This window comes from Rhinolophus hipposideros, assembly GCF_964194185.1.
Source record: "Rhinolophus hipposideros genome assembly, chromosome: 11".
Taxonomy (NCBI): Eukaryota; Metazoa; Chordata; class Mammalia; order Chiroptera; family Rhinolophidae; genus Rhinolophus; species Rhinolophus hipposideros.
The window spans coordinates 17,601,517-17,613,882 of record NC_138057.1 but is presented as its reverse complement, the minus strand read 5'-3'; the positions used below and the strand labels follow the sequence as shown (position 1 = coordinate 17,613,882).

Below are 12,366 nucleotides of genomic sequence, written 5' to 3'. Positions count from 1 at the left end.
TCATAATGGTGAAATATAATTTTTTTCAAGGTTCCTGAGATGCTGAACCTTAGTATAGGATTTGTGTGTGTGTGTGTGTGTGTGGTTGGGGGAGAAGAAGCAGGCTTTTGGAGAATGGATGCCTAAAGCTTTCCATTGGGCATACTAAAAAGAATGGTGCTTAGACCCTGATGGAGAATATAGTGCAAGATAGGAGTATTCCTTATCATTTACAAAGCAGTTTCACATGTTATCATAAGTAACGAGGGCTGCACCCTTATACAGCATAGGACATGCTTTTAATCCTGGTAACTTGGCACCAGACATGCTATCTTCAGTCCACCGTGGGTACCTGTACATTTTCTATGGATGGAGAAAGAGGGCATTGTCTTTCATTTCTTCCAGCTGGGTTATCTCCATGGGTGGACACTCTTGCCACTTCATCACCTGCAATAGGATGTGATGACAGGCTGCCATTGCTCGGTTAGTTGTGCTGGCTGAGCACTATGATTTACTCTTCTGTCAGCCCAAAGACACACACACACACACACACACACACACACACACACACACACAGAATGCTGAAGAAGATTCATGCAGCTCTTTAAAAAAAAAAAAAAAAAAAGAAGTGGTGGGACCGGTCTGGTGGCTCAGGTGGTTAGAGCTCCATGCTCCTAACTCCGAAGCTGCCGGCGGTTCGTTTCCCACATAGGCCAGTGGGCTCTCAACCACAAGGTTGCCAGTTCAATTCCTCCAGTCCCGCAAGGGATGGTGGGCTCCACCCCCTGCAACTAAGATTGAACACGGCACCTTGAGCTGAGCTGCCGCTGAGCTCCCGGATGGCTCAGTTGGTTGGAGTGCGTCCTGTCAACCACAAGGTTGCCAGTTCGATTCCTCCAGTCCTGCAAGGGATGATGGGCTGCGCCCCCTACAACTAGCAATGGCAGCTGGACCTGGAGCTGAGCTCCTCCCTCCACAACTAAGACTGAAAGGACAACAACTTGACTTGGAAAAAAGTCCTGGAAGTACACACTGTTCCCCGATAAAGTCCTGTTCCCCTTCCCCAATAAAAATCTTTTAAAAAAAGTGGTGAAAAGACAAAACATAAAATTTACCATCTTCACCATTTTTTAAATGGTTAAGAACTTTGAAACAGTTTAGTCATATTCCCATTGTTGTGCAACAGATCTCTAGAACTTGTTTATCTTTAAAACTGCAACTCTACACATTTAACACTAATTCCCCATGTCCCCCTTGCCACCAGCCGTTGGGGACCACCATTCTACTTTCTGTTTTTATGAGTTTAACTACTTAAGATACCTCATGTAAGTGGAATCATACGGCATTTGTCTTTTTGTAACTGGCTTATTTCACTAAGCATAAAGTCTTCAAGGTTAATCTATGTTGTAGCATGTGACAAGATTTCTGTCTTTTTTAAGGCTAAATAATATTCTCTTTTATGTGTGTACCACATTTTCTTTATTGCACTCATTCATTGATGAAATTTGGGTTACTTCCACCTCTTAGCTACTGAGAAAAATGCTGTGATGGAAGTGGGTGTAGAAATATATCTTTGTGATTCTGCCAAAGAGTTATTTATTCAGGGTTCCTGGTGATTCAATTTAAACCAAAATGAAATGGAGGTAATAGCATGAGAAAGTAGTCATGGCTTGTTTTTAGCTAGAATATCCCTTCCTATTCATTAAAGAGTGTGGGACCTCACTGCCCAAATCTCTGTGTGAGTGTAAATGGGTGTTTATTATGCAGAAATGCTCCATTTTTGTTTCTCAGAGCTCCCACCCCCATTTTCTTGTATCTCAGCTCTTATTAGTTATTTTGGTGCTCCTGAAGTTCCTGCTTCATCTCCCCCTTTTTCCTGGGGTTTGATCTTTTCTTCCATATCAGGCAAGTCCATAGCATTTTCCTGTATCCTTGAAAATTTCCCTTCTCCCATGTGCATGCTAAGTTGTAGGCATTCACTCCTCTACCCGTTTGTGCTGTTTAGAGCCACAAGTGTGGTGATAAAGAGAAAGAAAGTAGGGGTGATCATCACTCTGGGTGTAGTAGGCTCTTTCATCTTCAGTTGTGCCTAAATAGATAATAAATGACAAATAAATGAATAAGTGAATGAACAACGTATTGTGCTGATGAGTTTCTGTTGAGCTGACTTGTAAATTGGATGACAGATATTTGAAATGTATGAAAAAGGGCTGTTTATGAAGCAGAGACTTAGGATTCCGGAGTTGGTGCCTGTATTCTTGTTCTGGTTTTATATAGGACCTACGAGCAACAGTGTAAGGTAATCCATGTACAGTCGGATTAGGAGTTTCAGCTATACCAGAGAGGATGTGGGCAATGAGTCAGCTTGGCAGGGAAGCTCAGCAGGGCACTATCTGTCATCACTAGTGAGGGCAAAAGTATAGATAAAAAGCAACAGAGATCAAGATCAAAGAGCCAGAGACCAGGGTAAATGAGTGTGTGCAGGGAGAAATTAAAACTAGGCAAAGTGTTTGGATATCAGGAATGGGACAAAAGCAACAAGAATTGAGGCATTTACAGAGCTCATGGATTAATAATATTAATAGCACTATTAAGAATTACATTTGTTGACTAAATCTGTGCTAACTATTGTTAAGCACTTTTTGTGCATTGAGTCATTTAATCTTTACTACAACCCTATGAGGTAAGTTCTATTATTACCTTAATTTTACAAATGAGGAAACTAAGTCTCAGAGAGGTTAAGTAACTTACCCAAGGACACAGTTAGTAAATGGGAGGGTTGATTTTCAGAATCAATGTTGCTTTCTGGTTGTAAACAGATTTGAACTGGACTGGGGGAATAAGAGGATAAGTAAAATTTCACTTATGTCTCTGTAATAAGCCTTGTAGTGCATTTCCTAGTGTGTAACAGGAAATATTTATCATTTGATTAAGATTCAGTCAATGACCTAGTTTGGATAAATGAGATTTCAGCCTGGTTTCCTGCAAATTCATTAGTTGCTTCTATGTAAACAAACAAACAAACAAGGATATAGGAGTGAAAAACTTAAGTTTTGGATTTTTGAGACTTCCAAACATTTTGTCCCCAAATGCAGTCCCAAACTTACCATAATTATCTTAATTTTTTATTCCAAAACATTGTTACTGTGGAGAGAGGTATTAACTAATGCATATTTTAAGAGTCAGACACATCTGGCTTCCAAGCCAGATTTTTTGTTTTAATTTTGCAATTATGTATCTGGCATGGAAGTTTGGAAGAAAGAGACACTGGAACAGTGATCTGAGACTTTGAAAGTATAGAATCACACCTTTGGAGGAGGAACTACAAGACTGCAAATATGGAAGGGTAAGGATGGGGTGAGATGGAAAGAACATTAGATTTGGTGCCAGAAGATTCATGTTTATGCTTGTCTCCTGCTGACTCTAAACCTGAAACTGAGAATGATAATACCACATGCTCAGAGGCATTGTGTCAAATGAAATCATGGTATGTGAATGTACTTTGTAAAATGCAAATTTCGTAAAGCAAATGGTAGGCGTTTACTGTCACAACTAAGTTTATAAAACTTTTTTTTTGTGCACAAAAATACTTCTGGGATTGATTTAAAGAGTCAAAGGACATCCTAGAGCAAGTAAGCATAGCTTGAAATGAGGATTGTTCCATTGGTGAGGGTGGGACAAGGCACCAGTCCTGCTGGTGCCTTGAGACAAAGAATTACAAATTCACCGAAAGGTGAACATGGAGGGGCTTGAGCTTTAAGTTTCAGAAGTGACTTCGAAGAGCCACAAGAGGGAGCTCATGCACTTCTTAGGCGCTGTTGGTTCGCTTTCCAGTATCTCATCCAAAACAGGCAGTAGTTTGAGAGATGAGGTGCGATGGAGAAAATGGATCACGAGAAATGAATTCCAAGAAAAAATATTGGGAGATGAAAACTTAAATTCTTTAGTGTGTCTTAAAGTTCGTTAGAAAATTCTGGCCAGAATCCTTTTTAACTAGCTCTCTTTATGGAAAAAGAACTGCTGTTATCATTTTAATATTTCTGGCTTAACATCCATTCCAAATATTCTCTTCCTGGAAAAGTGCATCGAGAGATGATGATCCAGTAGAAATAAATGATGCCCAAATCCACTTAAGCCAGGCAGTTTTGTGAGGCAACCAGGCATATTACAATTTGGGCATTTGTTATATGCCACAGAGCAAGAACTGGGTGCCCATAAATTTAAAAACATGCTGATTTCCTGATGTAAAGATTTTGTAAAGATTGTCAGAGACTGGGAAAGGAGGTGTGTGTGTGTGTGTGTGTGTGTGTGTGTGTGTGTGTGTGTGAGATGGGGGCTGGGATGGTTAGAAGGCAGCATGGAAAAATGGCAGTAGAGAAGGCCTAGTTTTTTTCATTTGTTTGTTTTTTTGTTTTGATTTTATTGGGGAAGGGGAACAGGAATTTATTGGGGAACAGTGTGGACTACCAGGACTTTTTTTTCCCAAGTCAAGTTGTTGTCCTTTCAATCTTAGTTGTGGAGGGCGCAGCTCAGCTCCAGGTCCAGTTGCCATTGCTAGTTGCAGGGGCCGCTGCCCACCATTCCTTGCGGGAGTTGAACCTGCAACCTTGTGGTTGAGAGGACACGCTCCAACCAACTGCGACATCCGGGAGCTCAGAAGCAGCTCAGCTCAAGGTGCCGTGTTCAATCTTAGTTGTGGGGGCGCTGCCCACCATCCCTTGCAGGACTGGAGGAATTGAACTGGCAACCTTGTGGTTGAGAGCCCACTGGCCCATGTGGGAATCGAACCGGCAGCCTTTGGAGTTAGGAGCATGGAGCTCTAACCACCTGAGCCACTGGGCAGGCCCAAGAAGTCCTTGGTTTTGATGTCACTCATTTTATGATGTGGCACACTTCTAGGGGCTCCAAAAAATATGATCAAAGGAGAGCTTTCTACAAAGCACTAACCCCTCTGTTCGTGAAGCAACACAGCCAATGAAAGGAATGAGTTTTTGGCTACCAGTACTGTATCTTATTATAAATATTATATTATGGTGAGAATGTAGGTACAATTATAAATTCAGTCAACGTATTATAAACATTAATCATTTTGTGGAAAGCTTATTTTCCATAACAGATTTGTGTAAATTGAATTGGTATATACGAAATGGAATTTTATCCTTAAATCTTATAATAAAATTGGAAATGTATTTCACTGTACTCATTTTTGGTCCAATACATAACAAAATTATTAAGGCAGCTTTAAATCTTTTAAAAGCAAAGAATTAAAGAAAAATAATGATTGTTTTTTGACAAACCATCAACAAGGAAATATTTTACTATCCATATAGTAAATCAGTAATGAAACAAACCACAACATACCACTTCATAGGGTTGAAGTTTAAATTGAATGAGATGCTATGAGGTCAAGTTATTACCAGAAGAGGTGAACTGGCTGTTTCCCAAAGGATCTGAACAGGGGGGTATTTTTCTGTAAAATTACAAAATGAATCTATCTTTGGGGTTTAAGTAATATATGAATTAAAAAAAAAAGAGAAATGTGACTTGCATTTTCTAATCAACATGACCAGAGAATTACTTTCTAATAGAAAAAACTTCCGGGGAAGTTATGTAATTGGAAGATTGTTTGATTTGTATGAAAGCAGAGTAAAAGGGCTGACTTGGGTAGTTTGAGAAGGTTTGTTTTTCAGGTAAGCTGTTTGAGTTACTGTTACGTATCTTAGGGATAGTTTTTCCAGTGGGATAGAAATATTAAATACTTGGGGGACAATATCCTTTTCTCTGGACACTGTTTTGATGGTAAATAAGACACAGCTCTTGCCTTCATAGATTTTCTAGTCTAGTGTGTGTGTGTGGGGGGGCTGGGTATAAAGTAAATGGGTAGTGAATTCAACGTTATGAGAATGCTATGGGATCACATAAGAAATGGCACCTCATCTTGCTAGGGAATGGGGGAAGGGTTGAGGAATACTTTAGAAGGAAACAATGTGAGCTAAGCTCTTCACTTATCCAGACAATTGCACTGAGTTAATAGATATCACCATGCAAGGATGTCTGAAACCCAGTTGGCAACAGCTTTTACTTTGCATGTGATTTGGGATGTGAGCAATTATTCAGCAAGTCAGGACAGGGTCAGTTTATTTGGAATCCACGGGATCTTTCTCTGAACAGTTTTCAGTAATTCACATCAGCGGCATTTGTTGAGGCACAGCCTCCTGAAAATTGGATGTGGTTCATATTTCGGTTTGAGCTTTGGGCTTTTGTTGATGTAGTGATCAGCTTACTGCATTGTCACTCTGGAACTTTTCATTGTTTAGCTTGGTGTTGATAGGCATTTAATAGTTTGGCTAACGGTTCACAAATAAAATGAAATTTTGGATTATAAAGGAAACTTCTTTAAGAGCCATGTCAAATACATACTACCCAAACTGAATCATCAGTATATTTGTTTGCAAATATGGTCTACCAAGGGTATCATCAGTATCCATTCAATTACTCAGGTCAAAATCCTAGGAGTTATTCATGATTCTTCTCCTTGTATAATCTATACCTAACCTCTCTTTAAATCCTATTGACTGTACCTCCAAAATATATCCCAAATTCTGCCACTTCTTATGATCTCTGTTGCTAAAACTCTAGTGCAGGCTACTATTAGTTCTCACCTGGACATTTGTAATCAGTTGATATCGTTTCCTCCCATCACCCCTTACCCCCCCCCCCCCCGACTCCCTGTCTTAATCCATCTTCTGTACACTAGTCAGGAAGATCTTTCTAAGTGTAAACTGGAGAATGTCATCCCAATCCATTTAGAAGAAAATTCAGTCCTTACCCTGCCTAAAAGACCTAACCCAGATCTGGGGCTTGCTGTGTGCCAGACCTCATTTCCTACCATTCACAACAGCCACGCTAATCTTACTGACTGGAGAAGTCTCAGATCTTGTCTTCATCTCAGAGTCATTACACCAGCTATTGCTTGTGCTTGGAACATTTCTTCCCAGATCTTTGCCTGGCTGCCTTTTACTCAACATTTTGCTCACACTGTATTTATAAGATCAGCCTTCTTTGCCTATTCAGGCTGAATCAGGCTTCTCTTCCTCCCTAGTAAATCTAGCATGGAAACTTTTTCCATCTTCTTTATAGCATTGACTAGTGACTAGAGCTGGGAAAAGTTTTCCACTTTTAAAGACTGGTGTGATTAGATTGGGTCCTTTATCACATCTGGAAAATCTTCTTTTCCCTTTAAGCTAAAATATTTACAGGTTCCAGGTTTTAGGATGTGGAAATCATGATGTGTATGTGTGTGTGTGTGTGAGTGATTATTCTGCCCACCGCATCTCTGTGGAGGTGAGGGTCTGATCCCCTACCCCAAATAGCTAAACAATGTACTTCTTCCATTAAAAAAAAAAGCCTGTTCAATTAATTTTTCTTCATCCTGTTACAGTTTTGTAAAACTGATATTTAATATTTCATTCTTGTACAGCAAAATATAATGTAGACTGAGAAAGTGTGCAAAATATAAATGGATATTTCAGTGAATTATTTAAAAAATATCTTTCTAATAACATAGAATATTTCCGTCATCCAGAAGTTCTTCATGACACATCCAATCACTAACACCTGTCTTTTCCCAACGGCATCCATGTGACCAAAGATAAGTTTTGCTAGTTTCTTGTTAGAGGAAGTCATTGAGAGGATGTGTCTGCCAGTTGTCCAGTGAGCTGGAATCAAAGGCTCCTCACGCCTCTCCCCTGTCTTTGGAATGTACAGTCCACCCACTGTTCCCTTAGTAGGAGCCATTTTCAAGGAGGCAGACTAGAGAGAGCAATTTTTGTTGATACTATCTGGATGGCATTCATGACTGAACCCAGTTAAGGCCTCTATATAACATTTTAAGAGTCTGGCTGGCAGGTGTGGAGATCAACTCATCTTTCGGGGCCTCATATGTAAGTTCCCTTGCTTATCAAACCTTCCACCTACCAAGCAATCTGGAGTGGTCTGCCTCTTTCTTCAGTATCTCCTTGCTCTCCGTGTATGGGGGCCAGTTTCAGATTTCACCCAGGGAGGCTCCTGAGGTTTTGATCTAACATTTCTGAAATTTAACATATATGGAACCATAGAGTGTAAACAATTTGACTTAGCATTATATGTGTGAGGTTTATCAATATTGTTGCATGTAGGTGTAGTTCATTTGTTTTCATTGCTGTATAGTATTCCACTATTTACATATACTAAAAAATATTTTACATTAGAATACTGTAGTCACTAGACTTTTTCTGTAAATGGTATTCTAGGCTTTGTGGGCCAAATGATTTTTCTTGCAACTATTTAACTCTTACATTGTATCATGAAAGCAGCCATTGACAATGTGTAAATGAATAGATACAGCTGTGTTCCAATAATTTACAAAATAGGTGACAAGCTGGATTTGGCTTGTGGACTGCCCTTGAATATCTGTATTGTTTCCAGTTTGGTCCTATCATGAGTAAAGCTGTGTAATTTCTTGGACATGTCACTTGGTATTCATACATATGTAATTCTGTTAGATATTGAGCAAAGAATAAATTATGTTGTTCAGCTTTAGTAGATAATGTTCATTTTCCCAAAATGATTTTCACATTCTCCATGGTTTTGTGTTCCAAGGACACACAGAATCAGTAGATGCAAGGAAAGCAAAACTGTGGATTTCAAGTTGGAATTTTCAGTTGAAATTTTAGCCATTTTGGAGTGTATTTGGTGGTATTTCCCTAACCTAAGCTTTTTCTGATATGTCAATTGAGAAAACCAGTGGACAAAGTCTGTCATTTAAATGTAAAAATTGCAATGATTGTTCCAAATATTTATTTTATTTTTATGCAAAATATTATCTGAAATGAAATAAAAATCAGAAAATTTGTGTTAGAGTTAAAAAAATTGGAATTTGGCTTGACATTGAGAGCCATGGAGTTTAAAATATAATGAAAGAGTGAAGAACTTTTTAAATTACTTTTATCTGAGAAAGTTTTAGCCTTTCAGTGTGGCATTGATTAGAGCAAAGGGTTTTAGATTTAAAACTAGTTTTAGATTTATAACAGCTAACAGAATTATGTACAATTTGCATGATGTTTACAAACTGCATGTGCTTAAATAAGTCATTTTAATAGCATTGTTATAAGGTAGAATAGTAACTGCCCCATTAATTCCTCATGAATTTAGTGAATATCGAATGTGATTATATTAGTGGTAATTTAAAGTATTCATAGAGAATTTTCATTTTTGTTAAAAATGAAAAGAATTTTGTAAAGAATTTTGTTAAGAATTTTCATTCTTTGTTAAGAATGCTTGATTTACTCAGGACACCAAGACTTACCTGTTAGGAATCTCCCAAGGTCCACCCAGTTCACCTCCATCTGTACAACTAGTTGAGGGAATTCTTTAAGTCTGGAGATAAGAAAAGGGTCACCTGAGTCTAAGGAAAATCATACTGCACAATGCAAACTACGCATACGACACAACTAGCCTCTACATTGGTACATTATCTTACTATGAAGGGGAGTTTCAACATTTTCATAGTTCTTTTTCACAAAGAAAGTGAAAAAGTTGGTGAGAAAATTCAATGATTGAGACTCAGGGAGTGTTTCTCTTTCGGTTTGGATTCATCTTTTCCCAGGTGCTAATCATTCCTTTCTGTTTTCTAATTTCAATGGAATTTGGTGCCTTCTTGCTTCACTGGATCATAATACTCTTTGCAGATTATTCTCTGACTCTGCTAATGTTATTGTCCAAAGTTCAAATCTTTATCATTTAATTTTGATGAAGGTGTGTTTTTTTTCATTAAGTTCTGCATAATGACTGACTATACTTTTTAATAGAGAATGGCATTCTTCCCCTTAATTTTCTTGTTTATGTTGGCTGTCCCACTTCAGTAATTGGAGTCTACATATCTTACTCCTTTCAGCAAGAATAATAGTTTCTTGTTTAGGAACCAACCTGATAATTTATCTCCCATCTGGGAAAAAATAGATGTCATAATACTTTCTACAAAAAATTATTAAATATTCCTCAGAGTATGCTTGTTTTTGATCATTTCATTCCCAATATTGCCAAGTTTTCAAAAATAGTTTGTAAACAGTAAAATGCTATATAAATATTAATTTACAACGTTGCTAATCTTATTGAAACTTGAAAGACATATTCCTTTTTCTCTTACTCTTTGCAATTTTTTTTATCCTCCTATAAAACCAAGAGAGAAATCCATGGTGATGGATCCTAGATAAACAAGAACGTGTCTATGTCTATTGTTTCCAATTGCAAAATGAGTACAATAAAATGAATCCATCTTCCAAAGTTTCTTTTTCCTAACAGCTTTATTGAAATGTACTTGATAAACAAATAAACTAGACATATTTTATGTATACAATTTGATGAGCTTGGAGATATGTATACACCTGGGAAATCATCAACACAATCTTGCTTTTCTTGCATCTGCTAATTCTATGTGTCCTTGGAACACAAAGAAGTCAGAGTTGTAAGGTTTCTAATCTTGTTCTTGCTGTTGGTCTCATTCTTGGTGAAGCATTCTAAATTTGTATGGTTAGGCTACAAGTTCCAAGAACTCTGGACATAAAGTCTAACTTGGTCTCAATATGTAAAATTTTCTTTTCCTCCTTATACCTTGTGAAATTCACACTCAGGGTATGCTTTAATTAGTTTCGTTTTTAAGAGCCTAACATGGGATCATCAAAGTAACAAGTCTCAACTGCACAACGTGACATCTCATTAACACTTGCCTTACAACATATGGTGCTTGGGTGATTTGAGTTAATGTGGGTGTCAGCAAGGTGGCAAAGGTGGGGTATAGAGAATAAAATTTTCCTGGTATTTGACATGTAACTTTAAGGAAAATATTAAGTTACATTTTCTGAACACAGTAGATGATCATGAACGTAATATGATCATTAGGCATAACAACTTAAATGAATTTGTAAATGCTTCTAAAATTCAAGTTAAAACAAGCCTGACACCAATATAATAGAGCACAACATATTTTGATGGAGAACTGCCACGTTTTGGCATATTTATTACAAAGGTAGCTGGGTAACTGTGATCTAATCAAGTAATTACCTGAAGATGTATAGTATTTATAGTTATAGTTGTGTTTCTATAGTCTCTGCAAAAAAGTCAAGTTCTTTCTTCATTCCTTAAATTGTGGACATTTTGACAAATTGCCAGTTACAATTTAAACACATTTATTGAATAAGTTGTATGTTCTTTTAATTGGAAACACATCTTGTTTTGTGGGAAAAGAAGAATGGGAAATCCTGGTATTGCTGGTTTTAAAAATTAGCTTATGTTAGTTAAAAATCTAAATGTTAAAGTGCTTCTACTTTATCTATTCATAAATACTTTTCAATTAGTCTACATGGTAAGTACTTCACTGAACTCTATAGCCTTAGGTGAGCAGATGGTAGAATTATAGGATTTGGAGCTCCAATTGACTCAGAGGTCATTTAATCCAACATCTTAACTTTACAGAGGTGAAAACTAAGCCTCAGAGCCGTGGCTTATAGTTTTTAAACACCACTTTTTTCCTTTATAAAATAAAAGAGGAGCTTTAGACAGACAAATGAGTCTATGATGAATAGATGGAAACAATTGCCTCACTTATGAGATTGCATTTAACTTTCTAAACAAATGAAAGTAAAACCTACTGGGAGGGTTATGATACAGAGTACACTAAGGCCTAGATATCGCAAGTTATGCAGTGACTGCTGCATAATTGATTCCCAATTCTCAGAGCAAGAAGTGTCATTTTCTAAGTAACTATAATTGGTTTTCAAACTGAAAACTAGGTTCTCAAGATGTATACTCTGTACAGTAATATAAACCTCCGTGACTAAAATGTTAAAACCCCACCACCATGTTTTCTCATTTTGTTTCATTGCCTTACCTGTTAAAAACTAAATAAACTCTTAAGCTCCTGTACGCTTGTAAGTTTTGCTTTTTAGCATCTCTTTTGGGGTGAGGGGGATACAGCATTGTTTTCATAATATACATATTGGAATTTCAAAGTAGTCCTTAAAATTCAAGTGATGCGTAATTTGATCAAAATGTTGTTTTATTTACACATATTTTTTTTGGTATAGAAATTACTCTGATGAATAGGTTATGACACAGGGAGAAAGAAAAAAAGAAATACACCAAACGACATTCTCAATTCTAACAGGTTATTAACACTTGGATAACATTAAAAGTATGAGTAATTATTTGCTTTTTTGTTTTTCTTTTAATTACTATAAATTTGTAGTTGTATTTTATTTTCCTATTGTTATAAACGGCATATTTTGTGAGAAAAATTTGATACTATTGTACGTATAGTTGAGTATATTTTCTGTAAATAAAAATATCAAA

The 12,366-nt window shown here is 37.1% G+C and overlaps 1 long non-coding RNA gene across 1 annotated transcript in view; it reads left to right on the top strand.

Annotated features, from left to right (window-relative positions):
* The window catches only part of LOC308504865, a 280,235-nt gene that overhangs the window by 230,762 nt on the left and 37,107 nt on the right, over positions 1 to 12,366 (top strand). The gene's annotated exons all lie outside the window — the stretch shown is intronic.